At 42.0% G+C, this 15,814-nt stretch overlaps 1 protein-coding gene across 1 annotated transcript in view; it reads left to right on the forward strand.

Moving 5' to 3' along the window:
• Nucleotides 1-15,814, forward strand: part of LOC122792184 (microtubule-actin cross-linking factor 1-like) — a gene marked incomplete in the record, with an annotated part of 3,579,694 nt that overhangs the window by 1,938,389 nt on the left and 1,625,491 nt on the right.

Genomic DNA, 15,814 nt, shown 5'->3' on the forward strand with positions numbered 1-15,814 from the left:
GTAGAAAACAAGACGGGTAGCTAGGTAATTGGAAAGTCTAACAGTTACTGCATCATATCCTTTCCTGTATTCCTGCTTCTGGTTTTAAAGATACAGATTATTTATGGTATACTGAGTCCAAGTTGACTGCAGTCCAGACATCATATTGCTACATGTGAACCTTTATTTAATTATTTTCATGTGTACTTGTTAATCAGCTAACTAGACATGCCCAACTGGGAATTTTCATTTTGAACAGATTCCCAGGAAGAAAAGCTCCAGGGTAGTGCAAGACAGTACATCTTATTATTTGTTTTATTTAACATTTGTTTACTGGGAAAGTCCAACTAGGACAGAGCCTATTTTCAGTAGAGGCTGGGGGAGAAACGTTCCAGATGCAGGTCTTTGAAATGTGGAAGGAAACTGGAGCACCCGGAGGAAACCCACACGAACACAGGGAGGACGTGCAAACTCCACACAGAAGATACCCCAGCTGACAATCGAACTGGGGAACGTCTTGCTGTGAGGCAACAATGCTAACAGCTGCACCAGAAGTAATCAGAATGGCAACTCCTCCTTATAAATCCAAGAACTCTAATTTTAATGATCAAACTTACATGACTTTAGCAGTGAATGTAATGGAGTAAATACAAAGACCAAAGGTGAGGTACCTTGGAGTAGTTGCCTTAGTCTGAAGTAAAGTGACTCAAGAGTTGGTCTAGATAGTTAGTGTGGGTGAGGGGTTTACAGATAGGCTTGTCTGCCTGTGAACATGCTTCAAAAAATAACAGCAAGTTTCATAACTCACTGTTTTACTGTTACAGTGCTTGTTTTGCATTTGCTGGACTCAGTTTCGTGTCTCACAGTTGTGATAAGGTGCCCACAATTAATTATTTCATAAACGAGTTAAAAATGTTCAGTGTCATCAGACAAGCAGGATATCATATACAGGGGCTTATAACAGCAACTTGACTAATCATGGTAGTGGATTAAAACCTCTGCATAATAGATTTGGAAAGGTTAGGAACAGTAAAGTGTGACATTTTTTTTCCATTTGAGTAGTAATTGAAACAAAATAGAGGTGTGTGTTATTAACAGAAACAAGTCATAACAACAGCCATAATATATAAATGTACAGTTTTATTAAACATGAACCACAGAAATGAAGAAATGTAAAATAGCAGACCTCACTACAAATATTTTGTTATGCTACGTTTAGAATTCCCTTTACTTTATTACTAAGGCTACCTGGAATGCATTTTTTGTCTGAGTATTACATTTAAGTCAATGAACTTAAGTTATGGATGTCTCGGAGCATTCCTGTGTTGTTTAATGTGGTCCAGATGTCTGCAAAATAAATTCCTAGTTGAAACAGGGTTTAAATCATGTAGATCTAGCAATGCTGGGAATTTATGGAAATTTCTTTATTTTGTAGATGTTGGTTCCAAGCATTGTTTACTGCCTTGTCTTAATCTCTGCCATACATAAACCAAAGTTTAGATGGTTATCATGCTGACTTGCTTTAGACCCAAATTCCACTACAGAAAGAACATGGTAAACTAGACGTTTCTCTGATGTTTACAGTTACCAGACATGGACATTTTAGGGATTTTGATTTGGCACATTTTGTATTAATAAAACAATCCACATCCTTTCCTGTAGAAGGGTCGTAGTGCTGCTTATTTGCTACTTGATCATTTATCCTGTTTACCACTTAAGAACAAGTGTAGTTTTGGGTGGCTTCCTGTGAAGTTTTTTTAATTTCTAGATACATGAAATTCCATCTTCTCCCAGCTTACTGAGTCCTTACATCCAAGAGTTCATGCTGTGTCCCTTTGCCTTTATGTGGAGAACTGGCTGGACATTTTGGTTGCAGTACAGCATGCATGGAGCGGTGGATATAGTGTTTTGGCTTGCATAACACCATCAGTAGCACGATTCTCTAGCCCTTACAAGTCTAACATTTCAGGCATGTAGCTAACCAAATTTCATCTTTCATTTAGATAACCAATGAAGAGTCGATTCCTGAACAGTGAAACGTATGGGATATAGACATGACGCTACAGTGATAATGTATGTGTTAATTTTCCTTGGAAAAAGATAACTGTAATAATAAATCATAACATTTGGGATTCCTCTTTTCTCATTACTCCTTCCTGGGCAGATTTTCTTTCTCCCCTAAGTAGTGGCCATTTTCCCTGTGAGGAACCAAAAGCAAGTCTCATGGTAGCTTAGGTTATTGCTAAGATAGGTGGCATGAGGCTGCTTTATGCCTCCCATGTTTGTTGCCAACTTTCATTTTTTTTGCTTCTTTTTAGTGCCATTGACCCCTAGTATGGTAGCACAGAGGTGCAGTGGTTAGTATTGTGGCCTTACAAAGCTTGGTTCCACAGGTTTATTTATCAGGTCGTATGAATGTAACCACTCTGTGTTTCTCCATCACACAGTAAAAGCCCCTGCGTTCCTCAATATAACATCAAGAACTAAATTTTGTGCCAAACTGGTAACTCCTTAAGTTTAGTTCACTTTTATTGAAAATGTTGACATACAGTAGAGAGATGAATAACTAATCTGCAACAGTATGTAAAAACCTTTATGGAAATCTTTAACAGACCAACACACCAGCTCATTAGGTCTTCTGAGGAGAATCTGTGAAAGTTTGTAGCAGTTTAGAAACAGGAGAAAAATCATGCAAATACAATGGTACAAGTTATCAGGGAAGAAACAGTTTAACATAAGATGCCAGCACTCTGTTGCAGAAACCCCAAAGACAAAAGCTAAAAAATATCTATCCCCATGAGTCCATAGTCTGAGTAGAAATACATTGTGAAATGAATCTTTGAAATGGATGCAGTCTTAGAAAACTGTACAAGTTCTAATGCTGTCATCTTGGACTTAAGATGCATTGCTCACAGACAGAAACTAGTGTAGGTTTTTGCAGTTTGCAAGTATTTTGTTTAAAAAAAAAAAAGAAAACAATCTTCTCATAGTTGAATATACTTTAAGAATGCAAGTGCCTTTTAAATGATGTATCAACCTGATTTCAAAATGTCATTGGTGTTGCCCATTTTATTTTTTTATCTGCGTAGATACAAGACTGTAGCATACTTGTTTATAAAGTCATTATTAGTATTGCTGCTGAATTTATCAGATCTGCTGGGCATGCGCAATTCATGCATTTAGCCAGAAGTCCAGTATGCGTCTTATGACTGCTTCCCACTGACTGTGCCTTTACAGATGTACTTTTCAGAGCACATTTGTTACCATATTTCAGAATAGAATTAAATCGTCATTAGATGTACTGTATACCATGTCAAGGAAACAACCTGCTCTTACAGAGGATGCGACAGAACCAAGCTAGTATGTTTTTTCTATTGCATAGCTTTTATCAAGACTCTTTGCTAATGTACTTATACTAAGACATAAATGTGCTATAGTATGCTAGTAATGTTGCTACTTACCTAGGATGACAAGTTACGTGTATTTAAGTTAGTCATTCTTCTACAACAGATTAATATTCAGTAGCTAGTCTGGTATGAGACAAGACATCCTACTGATTTGTAGTAATTACTGAGTAGCACTGTACCATCCAGAGGCAGTCTAATGGTGATGCAGTACAACTTAGCAATATGTCCAGATAGTACGATTTATTTTTACACTGACTTTCTCCAATAAAGGTAATAGAGCCTCCTGAGTCCTTCAGGCTTGCAGGTAAATCTTCCATTTGTAAGCCTGTGAAAAGGCAGGCCCCAGCTTCTTCTCTTTCCCCTCAATCCCAAATGGTTAAAATGGCTAATGATTTGTTGACCCTTATTAGGGGTTCTCAGCCTCCTCCTTCTAATAGGAGTAGGGATGTTTCTCCTGAGGTTTTGTCCTGCTCAGGTTCTGATTCTTCCAGCGTTTCTGCTGATGAGGAATTTTCTCTGGCTTTTTCTCCTTTTGAGGATTTAGATGCAGAGGAGTCCATCCCTTCAGCCTCTCCTCCAGAGGATTTCTCTTTTGGTGATACTTTAAATACCCTCAGAGAACATTTTAAATGGGAAAGTCAGGATTATCCCCAATCCAAGAAATAGATTAGGGAGTTTCTGGATTTACCTCAGCATAAGCCTCTTGCTATTCCCCCTGTGTTGGAAATTGTTGACGATGTTTTTCTGGAAAATTCCTTGTCTCCAAATTCGGTTCCTCCTGCTCCCAGCAAACCTTACAGGTACTACAGAGTCCCCTGATTCTCATCTGTTTTTTTTTTCAGGAATCCGTTGGTGGATCCTGAGGTTATTTCTCAGGGCCTAAAGGAGTTAAGGCCACCAGGAATCTTGTTCCCTCAGACAGGGAGTCTAGGAACCTAGATAGGTGGGCCAGGAAGGTTTATACCTCTGCCACCCTAGCTATTAGGGCTGCCATTTGTCTATTTCATATGCTGAAGTACCAGCAGCACACCTTGGAGGCTATTAAGTCTAGGATAGCAAGTGTACTTCTTTTGGTAGAGAGTAAAGACATGCAGGATTTACTGAATTCCGCCAGTCTAGTCAATAAGCATTCTTTGCATTGTGGTTTTGACATCCTTGAGGCCTACAGCAGGGCTACGGCTACTGGATCTGTTATTAGAAGGCACTCTTGGCTCAGAGAACAGCCTCTTCCAGAATCTGTCAAGGCTAAGCTTTTGGATGTACCTTTGCATAAAGACAGTCTTTTTGGCAGCAAAACAGAGGACGTACTGAAGAAGATGGAGGATAAGGCCAAGTCCATGCAAACTGTTAAGTATTTTGTGCAAGTTCAACCCCCTCACTTTAGCAGGAATTACCCTTCCAAGAGTTGGACCTTTCCTGATACCAGCAGATAGAACCGTTCCAGGACTAGAGGTTACAAATCTTCTAGGGGGCAGGGGGCTACCCCTCAAAGGTCTTGAGGTTGGCAGGCTTCCACTTCTAAAGGGGAAGCTCCAAGCCTGCATCTCAATCAAAACACTCTCAATGACTTTTTACAACTTCTGCCTGTTCTTGCTTGCCAGGAGAGTCCTTCAGGGGGAAGGTTGGCCCTTTTTGCAGACGTCTGGGCCACTATCACAGACGATATATGGGTGCTCAGAACAGTGTCCCTAGGGCACAAGTTTTCTTTCCGCACCTTTCCAGCTCCCAAGGGATTCCCGGACGTTCCTCCAAACCAAAGGGCAGAAGTAGAAAAACAAATTTTGTCACTGTCTCATCTGGGAGCAATAGAATCAGTTCCTATTCAGCAGGTAGGCCAGGGCTTTTATTCCAGGCTTTTCCTAGTTCCAAAAAAAAAATGCACCTGGCTTCCTATCCTGGATCTTTCCATTCTGAACTCTTTTCTAGTAATTCCAAAGTACAAAATGCTCACTCTGCATCAGTTGCCACCACTGCTAGAAAAGGATTCCTGGTTGGTAACCTTGGATTTCAAAGAGGCTTATCTGCACATTCCTATCAGGAAAAGTTGCAAGCAGTACCTTCGTTTCAGAATGGGCGAGTAACATTACCAATTCTCTGCGCTGCCCTTTGGCTTATCTACTGCTCCCAGTGTCTTCACAGAGTGCCTGGCCCCAGTCATTGCTTTTTGCAGGCAGGCGAAAATTCAGACTTACCCATACTTGGACGACTGTCTGATTCAAGCAAGTTCTCAGGATCAGCATCTGGAATTTGTAAAGACTCTTCTCTCTTCCCGTGGTTACACTCTCAATGTGGAAAAATCAAAAATGGTACCATCCAAGGAGATAACATTCCTGGGAGCGAGTCTGAACACAGCCGCCCAGATGATATATCTCACCCAGGAGAAGCAGATAACTCTTTTAGTTTACTTCAAGGACTTGGCAAGCCTGTCCCTGCTCCCTGCAAGGAAATACCTGCAAGCTCTGGGATTCATGGCATCTTGTATTCTCATGATTCCATATGCAAGACTGCATATGAGGACATTGCAGTGGTACCTCAAGAACATTTGGTGTCAACACACAGAGGACCTGGATATGATGATTCCTCTGCTTCCATCTCTGCAGGTGGAGTTTTTATGGTTGGCAACAGCCTGTCTACAAAACAAAGGCATGCCTTTTTGGACACCTTTTGCCACTCAAGTTCTGACTACAGACACATCAGACTACGCCTGGGGAGCACACCTGGATGGCAGATGTATACAGGGACGTTTTGGGACGCCCAGCAGATGCACCTGCACATAAATCTAAAAGAGTTGATGGCAGTTCAGCAGGCCTTACTAGCTTTCAAGCATCTTCTTTCTCTAGGGGCCCCTGCTTGTCAGGACAGACAACACCATGGTCATGTGGTACATCAACAAGTAGGGAGGGACTCACTCTTACCCCCTGTGCAGGCAAAGCATGAATCTTTGGTCCATGGCAGTATCCCTGGACCTGCATCCCCTAGCTCAGTTTCTTCCAGGAAGGCTCAATGTATTGGCAGACAAGTTGAGCAGGCAAACCCTGGATCCTCACGAGTGTCAGCTGAACAGAGCAGTTTTTTACAGCATCATTCAACATTGGGGCACACCTCAGGTGGATCTTTTTTCCTCCCCAGACAACCATCTGCTACTTTTCTTTTGCACCAGACAGCAGCACAGCAGAGCCTGGAAAGTGGATGCTCTGTCCTTCCCTTGGACATTACTATCAGTGTATGCCTTCCCTCCTCTTCCTGTTCTTCCCAGAGTATTAGTGAAGATCAGGGACGAACGTCCAAGGACTATTCTCATAGCTCCGGACCGGCCCAGACAGCATTGGTATTCCCTGTTTCGCAGTCTCTCCCATCTTCCTCCTTGGCATCTTCCTCTAAAGCCAGATCTTTTGGTTCAGGAAAGGGGAAACATTCTACATCCTCATCTTCAGTCTCTCCATTTGGCAGCATGGCTCATTGTATAACTCCTTCCCTTTCTTCCTCCCTTTCCCAACAGGTGGTTGACGTGCTGAGGGGGGCCAGGAGGCCTAGCACTAGGAAGTTCTATGCTTGGCAAATGGGACAGGTTCTCTCAATGGATGCAGGCTAGAGGGGAGTCTGCTTCTCAACCTACCCTTCCTCTGATCCTGGAATACCTGGCTGATTTGCTTCTGGGTGGTCTTTCTTTTTCCTCTATCAAGCTCCATGCTTCAGTCGTCTCTGCTCATTGTTCTCTTGAATAGTCCATTTTCTCTCATCCCATGATGAAAATGTTTCTCAGAGGTGCTTGCAATTTAAAACCTCCCAGAAGAGCACCTACTCCAGCCCTGGATCTTAATTTTGTTCTAGAGAAACTCACTCTTCCTCCTTTTGAGCCAGCTGCCTCTGCAGATTTAAAGTTTCTCTCTTGGAAGACCGCCTTCCTCTTGGCTATAACTTCAGCAAGTAGGGTTTTGGCGCTGCAAGCTTTGATGGCCGTGGAGCCTTTTCTTATTTTCCATGCAGATAGTCTCTTTGAGTACTAATCCCTCCTTTATGCCTAAGGTGGTTTCCAGCCTGACTCTTAATCAGGCCATACACCTTCCTACGTTCTTTCCTAATCCTCGAAATAAAGGTGAAAGGATCCTGCATTCTCCTGATGTGCACAGACAGCTCAGGTTTTACCTGGACAGGACTAAAGACCTTCAGAAAACAGCACAATTGTTGGTCAGTTTTGCCTCTGGAGCCCAGGGCAAGGCTATTTCTAAGCAAACCATTTCTAAATGGGAGATGTTCGAGTGTATTCACTGTTGCAGTCCTGGTTTCCCTCCCTCCTTCCCCCTTTTTGTGGTCCTCTCCTGTTCTCTTTTCCTGAGGTGCAGGCTTAATTTGTTATTTATCAAATTGGTTTTTGGTTTAAGCCTTATTTTCTGTTATGGCAAGAAAGACTGAGGAAGTGATGTCTGCTGCCTCTTTTTTGTATCGGACGCCCTGACATCCTTTACAACCGATGGCTACCGGGAGCTGGATAACCCATTTGCTAGGACTGCAACAGTAAATACACTCGAACATCTACATTTATGGTAAGTGTACACAACTGTACTTTCTGGCTTTGGACCCGGCATCAGAGCCACCTAAAAAATAGACCTCCAGGATGCGTACTTCCATATAAAGATGGATAGACGATCTTGGAGGCGCTTGCGCTTTCTGCTGGGAGCCAGTCATTACCAATTTTGAGCTCTGCCTTTGGTCTCACTATAGCCCCCAGAGTGTTCACTAAATGCATGGCAGTAGTCACGGCTCACTTGAGGTGTCTAGGTTTCCAGGTGTTTCTGTACTTGGATGACTAGCTCCTAACCACCACCACCGAGCATCTACTAACCAGGACAAGAGACACCAACATCCACCTTTGATCTAGGCATTACAATAAATTTCGAAAAGTCTGCCTTATTGCCATCACAGCATATTGTATTTATAGGAGCAGAATTAGACACAAGGGATATGATGACCAAACTTCTTCCCGACAGGATACGAACCCTACGTCAGCAAGTAGAAATTCTCCTGGCAAAAAAGAAAGTTCAAGCGAAGGTTATTCTAAAAGTCCTAGGTATCATGGCAGCAGCAGTAACTTTGGTACCTCTCGCACACTTGCACATGAGAGTCCTTCAGTGGTTACTTTTCACCCAATGGTCCATGCAGGAGTTACCCATGTCCCACAAGATCATCATAACAGAATCCTGCAAAAGGGACTTATGCTGGTTGCTTCACTCTACTCCGGTAGTTTTGGACAGACTGTTCATTCCTCTGTGACCAATAGCCACAGTTACCATGGACGCTTCCCAGATAGGGTGGGGGGGCATTATCTGGGGAAGACTGTCCAAGGAGTCTGGCAAGAATATGAGAACCACTTGCATATCAGTAGCCTAGAGATGAGGGCGGTGCTTTTGGCGTTGCATGCATTCCAGGACTCCCTTCCACTAGGAACAATTGCAATCCAGATAGACAGTATGTCAGTTGTGTGGTACATAAACCAAGAGGAACCAGATCTTACCCCTTATGTTGAGACACTCAGAGTGTGGCAGTGGGCAGTCTCTTCCCAAAGTTTTCTGATAGCAATGCATATCCCAGGGAAATACAGTGTGATAGCAGACAAACTAAGCAGAGCTATTCTAATGCCTCACGAGATGTCCCTAAAACAACAAATTTTAAACCTGGTTTTTCGCAAGTGGGGCCAGCTTTGCTGCGCCCTCTTTGCCATGTCCATGAATGCCAAATGCAGCATCCACTTTGCTCTGATCCCCCCTCCGGGGGAGTCACCAAGGGATGCACTCGTACACAACCCCCCCCCCAGGTCTCCTTTATGCTTTCCCTCCTTTCCCCTTGATCCCCAATGGTCTGCAGAAAGCCAACATGTTAAGAAGCAGATTGATACTTATCACCCCATACTGGCCTCATCAGATTTGGTTCCCCTTCGTAAGGCCCCATCTACAAGAGTTTATGTGGATTCTGGACCCAGTCCCAGACCTCCTGATGCACCCATCAGGGATATTCTATCCCTCACTCGAAACCCTCAAACTGACAGCATGGCTGCTCCACTTCCAATTTTAGCCAGGCTTCCAGATTTATCCCCTGCTGTGAAACATATTCTGATTTCATCCCATAAGACAACAACTAGGAAGCTTTATGCAAACAAATGGAAGAGGTTTTCCTGTTGGGCTCAAATAAATCACATTGATGCATTCATAGCCCCTGTATAATCTATTTTGGACTTTTTAGCAAAACTTTTCAATGAAGGTGCAGCAGCGGCGACCATACGAGTACAATTGGATGCTATTTCTAACTATCACATTGGAGAAATGGGCCTCAAAATTATGTCCCATAGACTGTGCAAGGTCTTTTTGAGAGGCACCTTTTTGTTAAGGCCCCCCAGTGAAAGAACCACCAGCTCCTGGGATCTCAAGTTGATATTATCTACTCTAATCCTCCATCCTTATGAACCAGCTTCATCTTGTCATCTGAAGTTCCTAACGTGGAAAACAGTATTTTTGGTGGCCATCACATCAGCTAGGCGGGTGTCAGAACTCCAAGCATTCTCCATACGCTCTCCCTACTTGGTTTTACTTAAGAATAGAGTTTCCCTTAGAACTAATCCAACATTCCTCCCAACAGTTTGCTCCGAGACGAACCTGAATCAATCTATTGACCTACCTGTTTTCTTCCCAAATTACAGCAACAAGGCAGAGTATAAATTACACCAATTGGATGTACACAAACAACTAAGATTCTACCTGGACAGGACTAAACAATTCAGAAAATCGGATCAGCTGTTTGTATCCTTTTCAGACAAAAGAAAGGGCACTCTAATATCAAAGGTCACACTGTCTAAGTGGCTGACTGATACTATTTCCTACCCATTTACCTCTCAAAATAAACAATTGCCTGGTAAGATAAAAGGTCATTCAACAAGAGCCATTGCCACCTCATCTGCTTTTCAGGCTAGATTACCTGTGGATTCAATTTGTGCTGCAGCAACATGGGGTAAGGCCTCATACCTTTATCACTCATTACAAAGTAAATTTGACCTCCCGGAACAGGGCTTCCTTTGGATCCACTGTTCTGAAGAATTTGTTCCTTTGAGCCACCCGAGGAAGAAGGTGCTAGGGACGCTGTCCCAACCAGCAAAGAATGAAGGCGAGATAGGACAACATAACATAAAGAAGTTATGTACTCACCATAACGTTCCATGTTTGTTGTCCATCTCACCTTCATTCTTGGATCCCACCTTCCTTCCCCCAACCTTCGCTCCTGGAGGATCAAGAGGTCTTTGTTGGATTTGGAAATTGTGTTCTGTGATGTCCTTCCTCAGTCTTATACAGCACATGTTGCGGCTGTAACTTTGTATGTATTTATAATTATCTTAGTACTATGTAGTAGTTGCAAACAAGATCTGGAGGTTCTTCCCTAGGTGTGATGGGATAGGGTATAGCCTCGAGCCAGTAGAAGCTGTTGAGCTTTAGTATAGGCCCAGTTGGAACCGATTCTCGATTCCAACCCAACCAGCAAAGAATGAAGGCGAGATGGACAACAAACATGGAACATTATGGTGAGTACATAACTTCTTTTTTCTCTTCATAGGTGTAAGGGTAGGGTCAACTGGGTGGGCAATCTCTAAGGCAGACATTATGGGAGGCTCATGCATTTTTTTCTTTGTGCTGTACCTCCCGCACTCACTCAAGTACTCTGAAGATGGAAGGTGGGGGAATGCAGTGAGCTGAAGTTGCTGGACAGTTCTTCACTTCCACAAAGAATATAAACCAGTAATCAAGCCCACCCACTTTAGCCCCCAGTCGAGACATCTGATTTCCACTTGTGCGCCCCGAGTAAGCACCATCCCCCACTCTTACCCCCTTCCCCAAGAGAGGCAGAGAGAAGCAAGCCCATAACGCCCATTAACTCTTCTCCGTCCCTGCCTGTCTCCTTCATTGCCTGCACCACTAGTCAAGCCCTGGTCATCTGGATCGCAGTTAAGGCTCTTTCCCAGTGTGCCACAGGGCCAGGCTGATGTCTTGTGGTGCAGCACAGTATACTCAGTATGCTCTGTGCATGTGTTACTTTATGACTTTTTTAGGATGTTATTTATTTATGCTGCTGACAGCATTTTTAATTCCATTGCAGTATTAGTGTAGGATTCATTTCTAACTGTGCTCACTGATTCACGAATAAGTGTATTGCCAGCAGTATGTTTTTTTTCCCACAAGAGGAATTCTTGCAACATGTTTCATAAGCCTGTAGAACAACCTGTTACATAACATTTTACGAAAGGTAGCAGTCGACATAATCGCTGTGTGAATGCATGATCTATCTCATGTTTCACAAGCTGACCATTTGAAACTGGTTTCTCTTTACATTCCTTGAGTGTACTTCTCATACCCTGCATAACATTAAGAAAAAGACTTTTGACGTTTCTTATTTGGTTTCTTGTTTAATATTTAAACTTTTCTTATGTGTGATGATTTTTTAAATTAAATGTTAATTTGGCTACTTAGTTGTGAAAAAGTCATGTACCCATTTCAGATAGTACAGTAAGTCAGATAGTGTTGCTACAAACAACCACATCAGCACCATCTGTCAAATGTTTGCTTCACCATACTGGCAGGTGTGGGGATAGCTAGCTTTGGCACTGCTGACAAGAGAATTTGCTGTTGTGTTTGAAGGTGCAATGCCAGGGAGTGCTTTATGGCTTGACCTACAGTGCTGATTTCATGTTAATGCTGATGTTCCCTTGTTTCCTTGATGCAACCTGACAACAAATTTTCTCCCGTTAAGAAATGGTTACGGAAGAGGCAAAATCTGTTTAATTTCCACTAAGTGTAAAAACAGCTTTTTCTTTAGGCTAGACAGTTTAAATCTGTTTCCTTTGTCATTTTATTTTCATGTATATGATGTCGTCATATAGCTGACAGCCTTTCTGATGGAGTTCCTAAACTTTCCAGTGCTAGCATCTATATATAGTTTCACTTTCCCTGTTGTTTCTAATTCTGTTTTTAGTTTGGAATCATTGAAATGCAGTAAATGCCATTCCATAGCAGTTTCCTGAGCAGTTTGTTGCCCTTCTGATAAACTATTGTATAATAATGATGCTTTTTTTCTTTCTTCCCGAAAGTGACATTTTCCTAATGTCATTTTACTGTCCCATTTTTTATGAGCCTTTTAAGTTGTTTGAGCAGAAGCTACCACCAGTCAGTGATATTTTTCTATAAACTGAAATGTGGTACAGGTGTTTAGATGAAATTGAGGTATGTGGTAGACTCTCCTAGTGTGAAGGTTTTGGCAAAGTGTTATTTTGATCATTAAGGTATAAGATGCAATGGCTACCATGTGGACCATATGTAAACTTTTGTTGGAATCTTGTATGCATTTGCACTATATGATATTTGTTATTATCAACATAGCACCTCCCCAGAGTTCCTGTTTCATAGGCATCCAACCTGTTTCATTAGCAGGCAGCTGATTATTTTGTCTTACAAAACACCATTTGCAACTTGTCTTCATGTTCTTCCTGTTTTAACCTTCAAACGAGACAGCATGGTCCTTTGTGGACCAAGCAGTACTTGCTGTAAATGGTGATATAAATCAAATTCAAATTAATTTCTATCCTTTACGGAATTAGAAGTTGGGTCATTTAAAGATACAGATGCTAAAAGCATTTGGCCCCTATATGAAGCTGTAGACCTTGCCTGCCTTGGGTGTGTAATTCAAGATGTTTCCATGCTTGCAGTGCTTCTTGCTTTCAGAAGAAAGGTGCTGCAGTTTGCATGTATGTCCTCTTGAATGTCTGTAAGAATTCTGTAGAGACTTAGAGATTCCTTCTCAGTGATGAAGTAGGAGTCACCTGTTTTTGTGTGGTAAAATGTAATTTCTGTCCAGGTGTTTGCTGATATTCTGTGTAACTAGACAGACTGCAGGGCATAGCTCTCAACTTATTTTTCCAGCAGTCGGGAATAAGTCTAAAAATAATAGGGAACAAATGCCCACATTCAAGGACAGTTTTTATATAATTTAATTAGATAATTATTATAACATGTTTGCATCAGCATGCATTTTGTGAAATATGAAAGTCAAACATTTGATATCATTGACTGTAATCCTCAGAATTTACCAATCAATCAAAAAAATTACAAGAGGAAGGGCAAAAATATGAGGCAAAGTCAGGTACTGTTGAGTTAAAAGAAAACAGAGGAATACAAAAATACAAGTATATGAAGTTTAAAAACATTTATTTCACCTCCCAGATGTTGTTATCCCCTAATTGACATTCCACATAGGAAGTCACCACCATTGTGGTTTCTGTTTTGAACTATGTTAGTAATTGCAGGTGTGTGGACCTTTCTCAGTGATTGTGTGACTGCAAAGTTAACATATACAAGTAAAGGTATGGGGGTGAAAGGAGGGCTTGCCCACTGCAAATATTTTTTCTTTATCCATCTGAGCTGAAGCTTTGACTGGCATGGTTCTTCTAGTTAAAGCTTCAAGGAATTTAAACTCAACAAAATGTAGGAGAAGCAGTGCAGAGTCCAACCCTCTTAGCTTCCTTTGTCGCTATCTGCCCCTGTAACATCAGTGCTACTGATACACCAGTTAAAGCTGGGCTGGGGCATGTTTTCATACTCAGAGGATTGACTGGCTAGTCAGTAGCCAATCCAGGGAAGAGATTGAACAGATCGTAAACAGTTCATGTAAACTCTTGTTTGATGAAGCAGTAGGTTGAACCCTACAACACCAACTATTTTTTTCTAACATGGAATTCTAGACCTTAGCCTTCCTCAGGTGTATGGAAACTGTGGGCAGTACTGGAGGAATCCTTTGTCAGAGACCCTCTCCTTCTTCTTTCGGCTGCTCCCATTAGGGGTAGCCACAGCAGATCATCTGTTTCCATTTCTTCCTGTCCTCTGCATCTTGATCTGTCACACCAGCCATCTGCATATCTTCTCTCACCACATCCATAAACCGTATCTTAGGCCTACCTCTTTTCCTCTTACCTGTCAGCTCCATACTTAGCATCTTTCTCCCAATATACCCAGCATCACTCCTCAGCACATGTCCAAACCAGCACAATCTTGCCTCTCTGGCTTTGTCTCCAAACTGTCCAGCCTGAGCTGACCCTCTAATATACACATTCCTAAACCTGTCCATCATCATCGCATCCAATACAAATCTTAACATCTTTAACTCACCCACCTCCAGCTCTGACTCCTGTCTTTTCCTCAGTTCCACCACTGTTTCCAACCCATATAACATAGCTGGTCTCACTACCATCTTGTAGACCTCTTTCACTCTAACTGGTTACAAGTCACGCCTGCCTCTCTCCTCCATCCACTTCACCGTGCCTGCATTCTCTTCTTCACCTCTCTTCCACACTCACCATTACTCTGAACGGTTGATCCCAAGTATTTAAACTCATCCACCTTGGGCAACTCTACTCCCTGCATCCTCACCATTCCTCTCTCCTCCCTGTCATTCACATACACACATATTCTGCCTTACTCCTGCTGACCATTATTTTAGGGCAAATTCTTTACAACCCAGAATGCAAGCTAACAAAATCTAAGTCACCATAAACAAGGTTAACTATAATTTCATTGCCAGCTGTAAATAGCTATCTCAGCAAGCTAACATGCATTTACTTAGGGTTATTTCAACTGCCTATTAATAAACTGGCTCACCCAAGATATACCAGGGGAAACGCACCCAATAATTCCTCAACTTTATAAATTGGAAATTATCTAGAACAATGGGTGAACACCCCAACCAATAGACAAAATATTCACTATGTTATCCTTGCTGTTATATCCCAGTTTTTACAAACCTGTGGGTGTCCTCTTCCCTTATAAAATCTAACCACAAATCAGTAATTTTCTCATGCAAAGCTGTGTGTAGCTGCCAAACTAATATTTATATGTTCAGTGATTTCCTAAATGTTAACCTCATATATTTCCTTTGTTTCTTAAGTAAATTGTACTGTTCTTACCAGGCCATCTCCTAACTTGGGCCATAGACTTCAAGCACTGCTCCTGCATCAGTATCTGTATTGATAACACTAACTGAAGGTGTACCGTATACTCTGGGAGGTTTAAAAATAAACTTTAATGTGGAAACTCATATAAATAAACTTTAGAGCAAAAGGAAGAAAGCACCAAGTACTTCTAGGAAGGCATGTGCTACCCACCAGAGGATGGCACTCTGTGGTGTAGTTTGAAAATATGAAGCTGAATACAAAGTCAGAATGACAACAGACACCATAAACAACTAGAAATCCTTCATTAACTGTAACTGGAAGGTAAGGAATGATACCTAGCCATATTCTGAACTGATCTATAATATTTCATATTCAGAATCAAAAGAAACAGTGCCCTAGCCAACACATTTACTGCAAACGTTTTCCCAGTGTGTTGTCACACTGCACCCCC

The sequence above is a fragment of the Protopterus annectens genome, chromosome 1.part2 (genome assembly GCF_019279795.1).
Source record: "Protopterus annectens isolate FY-2018-M chromosome 1.part2, PAN1.0, whole genome shotgun sequence".
NCBI lineage: Eukaryota > Metazoa > Chordata > Ceratodontiformes > Protopteridae > Protopterus > Protopterus annectens.